Below are 17205 nucleotides of genomic sequence, written 5' to 3' on the forward strand. Positions count from 1 at the left end.
TAATCATCTCTATCTTTTGATTTCGAAAAGAAGCTTGTTTGTGTTTGTCGCTTGAAAGCAAATTCAGATTTGTACATCAACTTTCTTTTTAGCATCAATACTAAGAAAGTCGAAAACAAATACATGCATGTGCATTTGCATATAGACAGTCTGTTTGGCTTGATTTAGGAAAGTGCATTTACAGTGTGCTCTTTGCTCTTTGTGAAAAGATTGTGTCTTTCTTTTCCTCTAGTAGCTAGGATTTTCATTGCGCAAAAGAGATAAAAGTTTGTTTATCATCTTTAGATTGCATTTTAGGAATTACATCTACATCTCGTGGTGAACCCAAAAGGCAAACTTCATAAGAAAGATCAACTTAAAATAAATTCAGTGAATCTAACAACGCTTTGGAACTTAACGCACAACATTTAGAGGTCTAGGCTAGAGACGTATTTCGGCGTCGTAAACCCTGGTAGCTGTTGTCCTCACTGATGGTTGGGTGATTCCTCCACTTTGAGACGATAAGTGCCAGTACGGACTTGTGCTCCCACGTACCGTCGAGTATATTTTGGGAGACCCCTATAGGCTTAAATCCTTTATCCATAGGAAGCCATGTCTACCGCCCTATCGATCGCAATGCACTGAACACAACATTCGGGAAGATTGACTGCCGTACCGTAAAAAGTATTCTACAGTTTTGTGATTGGTTTGGTACTCCCTCTACCTAGATCTCCAGAGCAGTCCCTTTCGTTCCTTTTCAGACTCCTTAACAGAAAAGGTCCATCTGAGCACTTGTCACTTCAGGCTCATTAAAAATCGAAGGAGACTAGAGTCATCTTTTGTTTTTTCTCGACTCTTAAAAACTGAAAAAACAAGTTGTGTCAAAGCGTATAAAATTTATTTTAAACGAAATATTCATTACCCTTTCCTACGTTGATCTTGGGTTGAGAAAATGGAGTCTACCAACCAAGGAATTCCCCTTGGAGGAAATCCTAGCCCCTTCTCCTCTTAGGGAGATGTTGGTGCGCTCCATATGGCCACATTGTCGCTTCCAGGGCTGACGATTGGTTTGCCTGTATGGCTCTTCTCAACCTCTGTCGTTCAGAACACCACTATTCCTGAACAATCGAATCAGCAATTAGATGAGTCCAGAGTTGCCCATCAGCCTTCTACTTCCTCTAATTCTTCCTCTCCTCCTTCCTATTCACTTGATGGGGCTGGTAAAGCCAAAAGTCAAGTTCCTAAGGAGAAGAAGGAAAAGAAGAAGAAAGAGAAGAAGAAGAAGGAGCCAAAGGCGGATGGGGGAAAACGAGTGTCGTTTAAAGAAAATCCAGACACTGCACCGACCAGGCCTAAATCGCCATGTGTCATTTGCAAAGGAGACCACTTTCACAGAGATTGTCCTTGCATCCCTTGGATATTAAGGGACTGGTCTCCTCGTTTGCACAACCCGGTGTCATCAACCTCTGATGATCATATTGAAAGCACACCATCAACTAGTGAAAGTGAAGCCCCAGGACAAAAAGGGAAATGTAGATTTCCTTGTAAACTGTGCGAAGGCGATCATGCCATCCACCGCTTGTCCCTTCTTAGATGAAGCTAAAAGAGTTTTGGATGATCGTCCGGTTTCACCGTTACGACTTCCTCCTGGATATAAAAAAACTCTTGCCGAGTCCGTCACTAGTTGAAAATCCAGCTGGCCCACTCAGGTGGTTGGCTGAAGCATCTATCATTGAAGATAAACCATCTGGATCCATACCAGACGAAAGTCAAAAGGTCGAGGCGGCAGTTGACCCGGTCTTGCCTTCAGAGGTTTCATCTTCAAATGATACAGTCACTGAAGAGAACAAGGATGACACCATCCAAATTCTCTTCATAAACACAGACTCTGACGAACATGGGGGCAATTTACCTGTTCCTTTACCACAGGAAGGAAGTTCGTCAGAGCCGTACCCGACCGTCTATTCGGTCCCATCTCCAAGCAACCTAGTTGTCTCCTTCAACTAGAATCAACTAGGCAGACCCCGTTTACAAGCAAGCGTACCATTCCGAATCATCGTTCAAATATATAGAATGGTTATGGCTGGTACCATCATAGATGAGGGGGCTTCCGTGAGTATCCTTTCATCAACTGCTTGGAAAGCACTTGGTTCACCATCGCTTTTGCATGAGATGAGAAATCTGACAGGCTTTGATAAAGGAACCAGTCGACCTTTAGGGATCCTTCCCGATGTGCCCATAACATTGAGAAGGAAAACAGTTCGCATGAACGTAATGGTAGTTCAAGGACCCCTGGATTACAATCTACTCCTTGGATGAGACTATATTTATTGCATGGGAGCAATTGTCTCCTCACTCTTTAGAGTAATGTGTTTTCCGCACGAAGGAAGAGTGGTCAAGCTCGTGGACCAGCTTTCATTTCCCGGATCATACAGAGCAAATAGTCATATACCATCCCTGAATGGTCTTTTCACGCAAGAAATGTCTCAATCCCTAGTCCGTCCACCCGATGAGTGCGAGTGATTCGGAGGACATGACTGAAACCCAGAGGGCATGCACCCTGGTCTGCTTCGGCAGGAAACTTCGGGTATAGGGTATGTTTCCGCGAGAGAATATGAGTAGTCTGTACCCCGTCTGTGAGTGGAAAAGAGGGTTATTCTAGAACAAGATTCTCTTGTCAAAGTTATGTGAGTGGATTGTCTCACCTTTGTTTATTTCGGTAGACATTGCCAAAGAAGTGTTTTGTTTGCGCTATGAATAGAACAATCTTTGGGTAACCTGTAAGAGGTAGGCCTCTCTTGGTAAAACAAATGTTTTGGCGGAGAGAAGTAGAGGTAACCTTGAAACTCTATTTTATACCTGGGGGCATGCAAACCTTTTGGAGTGCAAGCAAAGAGCGATTATTTATCTTTTTTTTGGATTAGTCGTTTCCTAACTTGCATAAAGAAAGGATGTGGGGCAAAACTCTAAAAGTTGCCGTTTTTATATGAGGCATTCTTATCATACGACTAGATTAATCGAGAAGTTTTAGCACATAGTTCAAGCTCGTTAAAAAATAAACATAAGACATGAGCAAATGTTTCCACCCGTGTTTAATCTCATTAAAAAATGAACTATTCCCCGGTAAATAACCACCGTGAATGTAGTACTTCAGCCATTAAAGCCTTGGTCGTGTTTGCACCGTCACCTCCACTTTTTCATTGGCCGATCATTCACCTCCATTTGATTGTTTACCCATTTTGAGGAACAGCTGCGAAGAGTGATTTCACTAGCCATCCTTGTGACACTGCCTTGATTGGAAAATTCCAAACCTTACCTGGAATCAGCTGCTACCCGTTTTATCACTCGTTCCTCAAAAGATGAGTCTTCTTTAAGCTCTTTTCAACTGACTCGTAAAATATGAACAGATTGTCGAGTCCTTGTCCTTCCAGCTCGTTAAAGGGACAGGAAGTGCTATCCCTCATCTAGATTTTAATCTTTTTGGACCTGAGGGATTATTGCACAAAAAGATCGTGCGCTTGTTTTGTTCGGCTCGTTAAAACTATCGAAAATTCATCCCTTTTGTATTGTTTTATACTTTTTCGGACTTAAGGGATTAGATGACGAAAAAGGAATTTTGGAGTTACCTTTACGTACCTTTTCAGACTCTCTAAAATTGAAAAGGACTGAGTTATCTTTGTCGTTAAACTCGTTAAAAAGATTAATAGCGACAAACTTGTCTTTAGACGAGAACGAGTTTCACTATTGCTAGGCTCGTTAAAACATAGCGATGGGTTTGCCCGAAGGGAAAATTATAGAACAAGCATATGTTATCCTCCTCAAGCTTGACAAAAATAAAGAGGTATTGGTCAGCAATGACTGGGGAAAAATTGGGAAGAAAACTCAAAGAATATTTATTGGTAGCAAGTCGCTCTTGAACATGACACTTCAACTCCGTGTCTGAGTCAGGTTGGGTTGTTTCATTCATCGGTCACATCACCATGGTCACACCATACCATCCAAATTTGGGGTTAATGCTACCAATCCATCACATCAGTGTCGCCGACATGTTCAAGAGAAGTCATCCAGAGAAGCCACCTGTGTCCCACCCACTACCATACATTATACTCCATTTTTCATGACCGCCACCCTGAACCGTATATCATCATATCATTTTCACCTCCATCAAAATCATTTGCTCCGTTCCGTGTCATTGATGTGGGATTCATTAAGGCCCTCCTGTGACGGATCACTTCTTGTCGACATCAGCTCATTATCCAAGAAGTTGGTCTAGGAACACCCCATTCAGTACTTTGAAGCTTGCATGCCTCAATGGCAAGTTTCTCACTTCCGGCGACAGGTTTACATCAATGACCTTCGACCGAAAGATTTTGCGTGGTGTTCGATGCCAAGTCCTTTATTCACACCACGTGAATTGTACTGCAGTACCTTGAGGATCATTATCATTATCGGTGATTCCTCTCGCGCTTGTTAACAGTTTACATCATTGACTGGTAATCAAGCGATGTATTTCCATGTTCGACCTCAGAACATTTCTCACATGGATCGACTTGTACTTCGAGTGAAGATCTGACGAGATTGAAGACCCTGGATCTAGTTTCATCCATCGGGCTACGATATATATCCAGGGAAATAAAGACATTAAATGTACAACATTGCAGCACAGATAATCATCCTACCAAAAGGATGATGGCTCTATCAGAATCATCAGTCTACAATCAAACGATTGTCTGTCATATGTACATGAAAATGAATTTATAAAGCTGAGCATGGGAATGCTCGCCTCAGCTAGATCATGAAAAACAGTATGAAGAGAATGTATTGTATTGTTTCTTATTACAGGTCTCCTCCCAGCATTGAAAGAACTTCGGATCCTCATAATAAAGCATTTCACTCGACACCAAAAGGTTAACGGCCTCATACTTTAGGGGGCAACTGTTATAGACATTTTTGTGCCTTACAACTCCAAGCATGAAATGTCCATAAACCAAGCACTCCTAAGTCCCTAAAAGTGTTGTTCTAACCCCTAAAGGAACAAGGTCAACAAATTACAGCTTCTCCTAGAAGTTCTCCACCAGAAACTGCTCAGAATAAGTCAAAACAGGATCATTTCAGCTACTCCACTGGCTAGGTGCGTTGCATTGCACCTAAATACACTGGCTAGGTGCGTTGCAACGCACCTAAATGCACTATGAGGGTGCGTTGGGTGAGAAATGACAAATGGCAGTGTCATTCCGCAAGGTGGAGAGACAATGGAAGCTTCCAGAATCTTCTCCTATGACACTTGCCTCACTGAATTCAACCAAGGATGAGTAAGAGGCCTTCAGTCTCCAAGTGGAAGAAAGAACTGACAGAGAGAAGACACTAATCAAATCACAAGCTGACTCATCCTCCTTACACATATCTATATATGGATCCCTCATCCCAGAGATCCAGAGGCTGGAATATTGCACATTGTAAGGAATTGCTGTTGGTTTTGAGACAAACATCAGAGTATTGGGTGATTTATGCTTTGTTGGAGGTGAAGAGGGGCTTCTTTGCTGGGAGGTTGATGCTGGGTCAGGAACCATCGGTTGTAACTCCTCCTGGATCTTCTTGTTTATCAATAAAAACTATTTGAGCTTTTCCTCCATGCTTTTGTATCATTGATGCTTGTTACATTTGTATGGTTAACTTAAATCTGATCCTAAGTTGTTTATGAATATAGATCCATGTCTTTGTATAGTGTTCTTCTTCTGTGATCTTACATGTACTTGGTGAAGCTGGGCAAGTAAGGGAGCAGGTAGCTGGAAGCTGTCAAAGAAGAGAGGGATTGGATCAAAGGATTAGCGCAAGACACAGGTTGGTTCTTTCTATTCCTCTCTATATATAGTTCATAAAGGAAATACAAAAGTAGTTTTCTTTGTTTGTTTCTAAGGCAGCTGTCACACCTTAGTGGGATAGAGTAGTTCTAAATTGACACTTTTCCCGGTAACAGATGGGCAGGTGGGCTGATCTAATGAAATGACTAGGAGGTGGGGGCATTCCACAGACTTCTTTCGACGATGACTTCTTCTCCTCGTGGGAGAAGTAGATCATCATAGTGGATGATTACCCCTATGTCAACTTGGACTTCCAAGGAGATCCTGATCTAGCTTTACCACTAGCGTGGCATGGGGCAATATAGGTAACAAATGTTTTTTATGACTTTTCAAATATAAAAATGAACTTTGAAAAATATTTTTGATAAGATTCAAATGACTAATATGATGATCATGTTCCAGATATTGGGCCAGTACGACCAGATGGATTCCCACGGCATGGATGTCGCAGCCGAGGTGCTGAAGAGGTGGCTGCTGATATAGAGCGACTCCTACACACAGTTTAGTGGCACTTGGTGAGATTAACTCATCGAGTACCAATGGAGGCTGTAGAGGATCTCCTTATATATATGCAGCGTCACGTGGTTGGCATGCCACGGGACTAGGTTCGGACTCTTAGGTGTGTGGCCAAAGCAGTAGTTGCATACTTAGCCGCGCATCCTAAGCTGGGGCATTAGATGTACTGGACATGATTATGGGTGTTTGAGTTCCAATTTTGTTATATTATTTTCGAGACACTTATGTACACTCGAGATGTTTTATGTATATATATATATATATATATATATATATATATATATATATATATATATATATATATATATATATATATATATATATATATATATATATATATATATATATATATATATATATATATAGATAGATAGTTTCGACTTTTTGATGTTTGATTTTATTGTGATGAATGAATGATGTGCCAGTCTAAAGCTTGATTAGTGATAGAATCTGCTAACCAATTATGAGATCTTGGAATGTGAAAATAATCAATGTAAGTAAATGATATTTGCAATGACCTCACCCTTAAATAATGGCGATATAAACATGGATCCCTTACCCAATAAATGTTATTCAATTATGACACTATTAGTTGTGAATCAAGATAGACTACCAACGAATCCATTCCATAAGAAATAGCTTCGGATAGTAAGTTAATGATGGCAGTATACTCAGCCATATTATTTGATGTGGGGCCAATACATACTCCCCTTGACACTATTAACTGAGCAACTAGATAGTAGATCACCCAAGCTGCGGAAGCAAGGTTCCAAGTGTGCCGACTAGCACCATCGGAGAATCCATAATAGAACAAGTCATCCATCAACACCTGCCACAGTAGACCAAAAAGTGTTGATATCAAAAAACTCCAGATGAGATATGTACAAAATTACAAAATGTACAAAGAATCCATTGCCTAATTGCTAAGAAAAGTACTTCTTAAGGTACAACCAATCAGGGGGCTCCGCCAACTTGATCCTAGGGATGTTTATAGGTACAATCATTGAACCAATCAATATATTACCTTCGGCAGACATCTGTGTTGGAGCCAAAGGAACTGTACAAACATCACTAGTAGGTAGATTGGAGGACCTAGGTTCGACTTCATGCAAAGGATGACAGACAAATAAATGATGATGTAAATCTTCTGATGGTCGATCTACAGTCATCATTGCTTCGAATATCACTTCATTAGACAAAAAAATTGTATCTAAGCACTCCAAAGCAGAAGTAGAATCAAGGGTCCACGTAGGGGCCAAATCACTATCCAACTCTTTTTCCGAAGAAGGAGTAGGATGATCGTCCGCAGAGTTATCAGTAGATTCATATCTAAGCTCTACTACAGACATAGAATATTCTATTTCACCCACCTTTCCATCATTCAATGTGGTCATAGATGAAGATAAGGCTCCAAGATCCGAAAAATAATGAGTTTGAGCAAACTCTTTCCATAAAGGCTCCTTGGAGGATGAATTTGTATCTATTCTAGCTGTAGGATGGGGAAGATCAAATGTACCCATCAATGAAGAATACATCCTGAGTCCCAGATTCTTAGTAGGTAGACAAGGGTTATCCACCATTGGAATAGTAGAATCCGAAGTTGTACGAGGATCAACTGGAGAATAATCCAATTGATAAACCTTAACAATTTCCCCTCATGAGGAAAGAAAATGACACGAAATAGAGTCGAAATAACGACATCCATTTCGTATATCCAGTTCGTTCCTAAGAAGATATTTTAATCTAGGTTAGCATTGATGACTTCTACTTCGATATTAATGACCTTTCCTCCAACACATATAGGAAAGGCCGGGATAATCCCATATGGCCTATGAGAATGACCATCAAATTCTATCAAGAGGGTAGGTGAAGGAACAACCGAAGGCGATCCAGTGGCCTTCCAACATGGCATAGACATGACACACGTGGAAGCTCCCTCATCTATAACCGTCCAAAAAATATTAGTTTTCCGGTAAGTAGACTTTATATGGAAAGCCACATGATGAGGAAGTCTCTTTTTGACATTATGCATATCAAAAGTGAGAGCTAAAGAATTATTTGGATCCATTGCCCCCATTGTGGAAAGCAAGGCACTTCTTTGAGCATGACAAGACTGGAGCACCTCTAAAGTGGACATAGCACATGGAATATGAGCCAAATCCTCAACAATGGAGTAATTTTGGGCTACCCTAACATTAAGGTTGATAGTCGCGCATTTAGTGGAACATTTCAGTATCTGAGGTATAGTCTCGATAGAGGGTCACTCAATATGAAGTGGATTGGTAGTTTTAGGAACTAATTTATCCTTGGATGCTTCAACTTCACTATAATCACATGACCATGTGGCCACATTAGCGTGGGAACCCATCCTGAAAACATTTGATGATTTATCCCCTTCCTTGGTTTCCCCCTATAGAGGTACCAGGATTTGAATTCGCGCCAGCAAGCATCTGCTGCCTTTAGGGGAAAGGATTGGTTAACACAGCTTGAGAGCTGGAAGTCCCTTGCTGCCCTAACAAGCACTGAGCATCTTGAATTTTTGGGTAGAGATGAGTCAAATGGTCTCCATTGCATAGCTTGCATGGAGACTTGACTTTCTTTCTAGATTCATTTCCACCCCCACCAACATTATTGCCAGGTTTATTTGCGTCAGCCTTCCCATATTGACTCTTCTTCTTACCTTGTCATTTCCTCTTCCCATTAGAATTTTGATCTTCTTTTGGGTTGGAAGATTGGACTGCATTAACAAAAGAGGGTTGAGAAGGCAAAGGGTTAGACGATGTGACCTGATTGGTAGGAGCAGTTTGTAAAGACAATTGCTGCAATTGGCTCAACAGGTTCACTGCATTTGTGTCTATGGATCCAATGATACCATCCACATGGGGACCTGGCTTTGACTTGGCTATATCAACCTTAGTCCCAAGAGCATCAGGGAAGATTTTTTGTAGAATCCGAGACTGAGAGTAAATCAATTCTAGCTGCTAGGCCCTAAAAATAGCTTTCTCTTTAGAATAGAGCTCGGACAGAGAGACATCCTTAGATATCTCAGGTTGTAAAGATTTCAAAAACCATTCGAGACGGTATTCTAGAGGAATTTCAGCTTTAATTAGCCTCCTTCTTCGTCTCCATTCCTGAATATGATCAGAAATGTGAGTTGTCATATCCTGACGAAAATTGGCTAGAATTTCAATTCCGGCATCATAACGAACAGGCAACTGGAAATGGTTTAGAGAAATGTTGGCCAAATTGGAAAAATATGTAAAGCTTCACCTTGGCAACTCTATATACCACTTGGCCACATTGCTAGTTAAGGTGCGTTGAAAAAGTCTCAACCTAACCAAGCCATCGATGAGGGAGTTTGATGAGCACCACAAATGGAATGTGGTTACATGGTCACCTGGGTCTTCACCACCCTTCCCCTCAAAATTTGGAATGTCCAATTGGAGTTTGGTTGGGACCAGAGGCCAGGCTAACTTGTATTTGATTGGATCGTTTATCAATTTTGTGAGATCTGGCAAATTCAGCATTGCCAGAAAAGGAAGCCTAGGAGGACCTTGGGGGTTCCACCCAGATTGGGTGGAGTTCCCAAAGTTCTAAAAAGATTGGCCTAGATTTTGTAATGCACCAGGCTTCCCAAAGTAACCAACAGAACTAGATGAACCAAAAGGTGAACCTTGTGATCTAGCAAAACTCGGAGTTTGACCAACTCCGGTCGAAAAACCTCCATAACCAGCAAAGCTCCCTCCTAAAGCATTATAAGGAGTCAATAACCCCTAATAAGGATTCCAAGCAGAAGCTAAGGGAGGAATACTTCGAAATGAACTAACTTTGGAGTACGACCTTTTCCCTTGTTGGCTGAAAAATGGATTCCCAGTTCCTATGCCACTAACCGCAGGGTTAGTCCAACCTTGAAAGCGATTGTTGCCTTGACCTGTAGTAGAAAAAGGCATAGATGCTATCATCAGTTTGGAATGTGGTATATGACCACTTTCGAAAGCAAAACATTGAAATGAAGCCAACCCACCCATCATGGATGTGGAGGCACTAAATGGAACTGACGGAATACCCTGTGAATGGGTGCCAAATAGGAAAAATCTAGAACTAGACGTATTGGCTTGGGAATTTCCACTCGTAGAAGGAATGGAGGTAGACCCAACTAAATATGTGCTAGAAAAATACCCAAATAAAGATGTAGAGGGGATGGAAATAGTTCCTCCCCTTGTACTAATGTTGGAGTCTGGATGGCTGTAGCATTTGTGGTAGAAGCCATGCTTCTAGTGGTGGTCATCGAAGGTAAGTGCGTAATATGATCTGGACTTGACGGTCTATGTGTTAGAGTCCCAATGTATTTTAATACGTATGGATGATTAGAAGGTAGAGGAGAATTTGGAGCTACTAATGACTCTGGGAGTTCTTCTACCTCAATATTATCTTCTGATTGAAAGAGAACTTGAGAAAGAACTAGGGTTTTCATCTCTAGTTCTGCAGAAGTACCTGGTCTATCCTGAACACTAATGCCCCCGGGGGGAGGATCAATCCCCGATGCTTCGGCTACCATGGGATGAAACCGACCGGTAGTATTACCTCTGTGCCTTCTAGGAGAAGTCTCTAAACTTGGTGGTGAAAGACCACGAAGTCTTCAAGACCGTCTAGGCGATCGATCAGCCACTTTGAATTTTTTATTAAGATCTAACTAAGGACTCAAGAAAAAATGAAAGCTAGGCCAACTAAGAGCACAGAGCACACACTAAAAAGTCCCTAAAAGATGTCAGCCATTCAAACAACTTTCAAGTATTTCCACTCCGGGTGATGTGGACCGGACACCAAAATACAGGAAAGTGAAGTAAGGGGCCTTCCAAAGATGGTCTGGGATAATGATGACCTATTCCTACCAGCAAAGGTAATAGAGGAAGTTACGCTGACCTCCTAACAATAGCGTATGCTGGTGCAAGCCCCCAAGCTTCACAAGGGTGCCCTCCAGATGTACTGCTGAGAGTGATACAACATCAACCTCAGGTGCCATGGATTCCCCTCCGTAGCCACCTATGTAGATCCCTAGGAGAAGCAACTAAGGTTACCAACTCATGTTAGAAGCCAAGTGAAACATTCTAGAGGTAAGATCCGACAAGTAGGAGAAGGGGTATCTCTCTTCCTTATCTTCAAAAACCCTCATGCTTAACTCCAAGATCCAGAGCTTTCCTGGTCTCTCTAATGCTATTGGATTTGCACTCATTATTCAGACTTCTATGTTCAATAGTTTAAAGTGGCCTTGGAGTTTTTTCTCTCCACACACCTAATCCAAGGCCCTAAAATATCCTAGAACTTGTTGGTGTGTCTAAATTGACAATATAAAAAAGTTCTAGTATATTTTAATTAGTGGTTGTTTTTAAATGGGTTGTTCTTAAGTCAAGGGATAAGAGGAAATGAAACTTGTGGTGTTTTTCAATGCAAAAGAAATTAATAAAAACCATACTATACGCAAATGCACTCGTTTTGTTCTTCGTTGAAAGAAATTTCTACTAGGTTCTAAGGAACTTCTAAGAAAGAAATAAATTTCTCTTTTCTTTTCTTTTAACAAGCTTCGCACTCACAAAAATTAACAAAACTATGGATGCCCTAAAAGATGCACAAACTATCCTAATGCAATGAGTATATACTGATGCAAAAACTTAAGACTACTCTAAAGCAAAGAATTAAAGTAACTTGTTTATCGCTTCTAATTAGCCACTTAAGATGTTTAGATAGAATATAAGTTGCTAATGCTCATTTTCATCCAAACACTAAAAGAAAATCTCAAGACAGAAAAAAATGCGCTTTCACTCACAAAAAGAAACTAAATCAAAATAAGGCCAAAGAAAGAAAAAACCAAGTTTCAAGAAGTTTTCTTCAAAAGCAAAAACAAAAACGACTTTTCAAAAGTGCTCCAGATACTATTGAAAACATTGAGACCGAAGAATAGGCAACAAAAACACTTTGCAAGTTATCAACTTGAAATGGGTGAAAACTCAACAAAATAGGTGTTTCAAGATGCTCTCAATGACCAAAAAGTAGCAAAAGGAGCTTGGTGACAATGATCAAAAGATCAAGAAAGACAACTCTCAAAATCATCACTCAACAACTTTCAAAAAGCAAGAAAATCAAATGGCCACAAAATGCAGTTTTGACACAAAGCAAGAAGATCACAAAGATAAAGTTTGTCACAAAGATTGAAACCAATCTTTCTGCCTTGGAAAACCAAAATAGCCAAGATTCTCAGAGAGAAATCTTGTGTTATCAAACAAAAATTATGACACTTGCAACAAAACAAAACAAGACCAAAGCTTTCCAAAAACGAAGAGAATTCAAAGCTGAAAACTTGCTATAAAAACAGAGACTGACAACCAAACTTGACTGCTCAGGAAACACTTAGACCAGTAAACAAATTTACTGAACAAGAAATATTTTCAAAAATCTTGGAAAATTAGGGTATACACGACTTTGTCAATGCACAGATGCGTGTATACACGATTCAACCCAAAGAAACCTATGTATACACAGGTTCATATGGGGAAACTTGTGTACATACGCTTCTGTAACCTGACAAAACTGCGTATATAACAGTTCACAAGAAAAAACAAAAAAGGGGTCTGAAGAAACTTTTTAGACTTAAAGTCTAAGTTCCTATAGGAACAAACAACTCAGTTATAGCAAGAAAATCAAAGGCTGAGCCCTGATTGGCTTAAATTAACCCAAACTAGGAACAACAATACTGTTGTCCCTAGCAGAGTCGCCAATTCTATTGAGGGACAAAGTCCCCTAGGTTTTTGGGTCAATACCCTAGTAGAGAAGGGGTTATCTACAGTAAAAACCAAGCATTCCACATAGCCATGATACTAAAATAAGAAAACTATGCGAAGAGAGGTGCACCTGGGGGTCCCTCATTCGAGTAGATCCAGCCAGGGTCCAAACCCTCTTGCAGTTCCTTTCGATCCTTAAACCCACAAAACGATTAATTCAAAGAAGCATAGCAGTATATGGACCAAGCATCATATAGAAATCAACTTCATAACATATTGAAAGGTAGTTAGTTATAAAATTGAAACAAATATTCATATGCAAACCATAAGAACAACATCATAATCATGAAGAAGATTGATTTCGGGAACAAGACAAATGTCTCTTATTGTAGATAACTAAAACAAAGTAAGGAATGATATCACCTGAATCTTCCTCTTGTAGGCTCCAAGTGGAATTGTCCTCCAGATCCGTCAAATCCCAAGTATTCAAAAGGCTCCTTCCATGACTCACACAAGGATATCTCAACTAGTGAAAAGACATCATAACTCAAGGAAACAAGGGTTTCCTGTAATGGGGGAAGTGTTGGAAGCACAAGTATCTTTAGACCTGATCAGGGATAATCTCAACAGAGTGATTTTTCTCTCTATTCTCCCCACCTTTAGGCCTTCCCATTGATGCCTTTTTATACTTCTCCCAAAGTAGTTTTCTAGTTGGGAATTCGTTCGGAACAGTTGGGCCACTGGAACTTATAGGTAACCAACAGGTAAAACACATAATCTCCACCCGAAATTAAGGAGATTTATTTTTTTTTAAGTGTTTTAAGACATATACGCAGGTTGGGTATACACAAATCCGCATACACATGCATTTAGCTTAGGGCAATGTTGTGTATAGGGAGTAAAACACTGTTTTTTAAGTATTTGGACCAGGTTTGGAAGGAGGGGTTGCCCTAGGCCATGAGTGTAGCATCACAAATATCAAGATCAAGATTTGGAGCTATAACAGGAATTGATGAATTCTGAAGCAGAAGGGGTTAGAGTGATCCAACCCCTATACCCTTATCAAGGACTAAGGTTTGCAGAAATTATAGATCATAGGGAAGAACAAGGATTTTTGGATCAACTATATAGACTAATAGTAGGAAGAAGGGACAATTACATCAACCCAATAGCAGAAGGGTTCATCCGCTAGTGGAGAATTCAGAATTCGAAGGGTGGCTTAGAGGTCACTTGGCATGATTGGCAGCAGGATGGATACAAAATAAACACTTGGAATTGTTCTACCATCTAGATCGACATTAAGGCACAAGAACTCCCTATTATAAATGGGATAGATTCAGTCAATTATTTTATCGACAAAGTTGATGCAATTGTTCTTGAAGAATAAAAAGTGTCTCTACTAAATGTCACATTACAAGAAACATTGGCAAGGTGGTGGGGGGTTTATCGAAACCATCTCAAAGAATGGGAGATGATCAAAAACAATAATGGAAGTTAGATTTCAATAGGTATGGGAGTACCCTTAGTATTTTGTGAAGTACAAGTGGGGCTCTGACCCTGGACAAAATTTACAAGAATATAAGGATAGATGGAATAGGGAAGGAGTTCCAAAGGGGTTTTGGGTGCATGGTTTTATACACACCCTAGGGACCTTTCCGAAAGCATGGTATGTAAAGGAAAAAACAAGGAGATAGACTAGAGATCGTGGTTGATCAGTTTGTTAGCAAATTTTCCTTCTTTGAGAGGGACAAAAGGATGAGAAAGAATTTTCACACTATAAAGAGATTTCTACTTACAATAGGCCAACTGATGGAGGGATTCATAGTCAGAGCACTCTAGAGCATATATACGAGTCTCTATATCATGAGGTTGTAGCTTGTGGGAAGGTGCATAGAGAATCAAACAAAGATTATTTGTAGGAATTATGACATTTGGCATTCAATGAAATTGAGGGGGAATGAGACATCAAGGATGGGCATGTGATTGATGCTTCAAACCTACAACCCTTGAATTTTCATGTTGGGACAGGGTCCCCTAGGGTGAATTTTGGGGCAAACGCCCAAGTTTTGGGTCAAAAGTCCTAAGTTTTACTGTAAAAATTGTAAAGTCTCCACAAGTTGTGGTCATGGAGCACGTACATAGTGAAGTGTCATAAAGGGTTTTTACCCTTATTTTATGCAAGTTGTGTCAGCTTATATATACCTACCCATGGCCTGTGGACCATGGGATTGCATAAAAAGGAGAGTCCTAGAGAGTCAAAAGTAGATAATAGAATAGGAGGAAGATGAATGTAATGGGTGAATAAGAGGAAGAGCAAAGAAGTCTTAGGGTAGAAGAGAGGCTCTACAGCTGTGTGCGTAGAAGCCTAGAGTGGAGTTTGCAGCTGAGTTCGCAGATGCCTATAGTTGAGTTCACAGGGAAGTCTTGAGTATGTAAGAAGAACTGAAGTATTAATAAAGAAGTTATTACAACATTTCCCGTGTTTTTCCTATCTGTTTCTATTATGAATGAATACACTTTTAGGCTATGATGAATTATGGGCTTATGAATTAATGCTGATTGATGCACACTTTTACATGATTTATATTGTAATATGAATGCAAGTAATAATGACTATTTACGTGAAGAATATCCTTTTGCATGTTAAAATTATCAAACACTTAAGCCGATCTGGGCAAATACAAAATTAAGGGTAATTACAGAGGTGCGTAAGTGGAGTATTTACCCATTTAGGGTCAGTGAAAGACAGTCGCAGACCTTCGCGATGGTATAGAGGTCAATAAAAGGAAGTTATATCAATAAGCCTTAAAGGCTTATCGATCTGTTCGAAGATAGGTTTAGTGCATAAAACAACATCACGCTCATCTCTAGGTGTGAAAACTTGGTTCTAGCATCCCCCCATACTGCTTTGGGTGACACTTCAATCCGAGTTTCACAGGTTGATGTTGAAAGGGCAAGTAATGTAGGGATTTGTTTGGAAAACTTAACTCTGAACCTGGGTCAGGACCCACTAAGCCAAGAAATGGTTCCATTGTTGGGACTGGTATATACATAAAGAGATGTGTGATGTCACATCACTGGAATCCAACAAAGAAATAAATTGACAAGTGTTTAGATAGAAATATCCACGAATTCGTGGTGCAAGAAAATAGGAATCCATGATTGAAAAAATAAGAGTGGTTGGATAGGTATCTATACATAAATATACATGAAATTTTCTTTTGTTCCTTCCCGATTGAGCTATATGAGTGGATCACTAAATTGGCAGATGACCAGGGAAGGTGGAGGCTTGATGGTCCAATAGTCTAGACCCCGGAGTTAGTGCGAAGATTGGAGGCATCTGAAGATAATATTTTGTGTGTTGTTGATCACTAGCTTGATCGTGTCATAGGAGGATTTGTGACATAATTTGCAGTTGATACCTCAGTCAGCTACAACGAAGTAGAATGACACCTCTTTAAGGGATCGCAAGGTAAGTATTTAAGATATTTGAATACTTGGATTAAAATTCTCTTATGGGAAAAGTGGGTTATGAAATTACCTTGATGTTTGGAGCGACGCGGAGTATAATCTTAGTCAGGGATAGAGGGAGAACAAGCCCTGAATAAAGCCCACTGATTGAGCCTCCTCTGAGCGATGACGAAGTAGCAACACAAGATTCACCGTAGAGCATTGTTGAGTTAATAAGGAAATGGTTCCTGTGAATACCTGATCCGCCCACATCACCTCCATATTCACCTCCAGAGCATAGACCTTTGCCCACATCATCACCACCTCCATCACCATTCAATATGGCGAATGCAGTGAAATTGCCCATTTTCAAGGGCTTGGGAAGTGAGGACCCAAACTAGTTTTGCTTTGTTGCGAAGGTCATATGGATGGCCTAAAATATTACAGATGATCATATGAATAAAGAAACATTGGTTACTTCTTTACAGGATCGCGCACTAATGTGGTACATTAAGTACTATACCAATAATTCGACAGCTGCATTGGCAGACATTTAGACTACGTTGAATAAGGAATTCAATAGGCCCAAGTCTAAAGAACAATAAATCATTGGATTCAAGGAA

Source organism: Pinus tabuliformis, chromosome J (assembly GCF_031772625.1).
Source record: "Pinus tabuliformis cultivar Carrire ecotype Pingquan chromosome J, CPIR1, whole genome shotgun sequence".
NCBI classification, from domain to species: Eukaryota; Viridiplantae; Streptophyta; class Pinopsida; order Pinales; family Pinaceae; genus Pinus; species Pinus tabuliformis.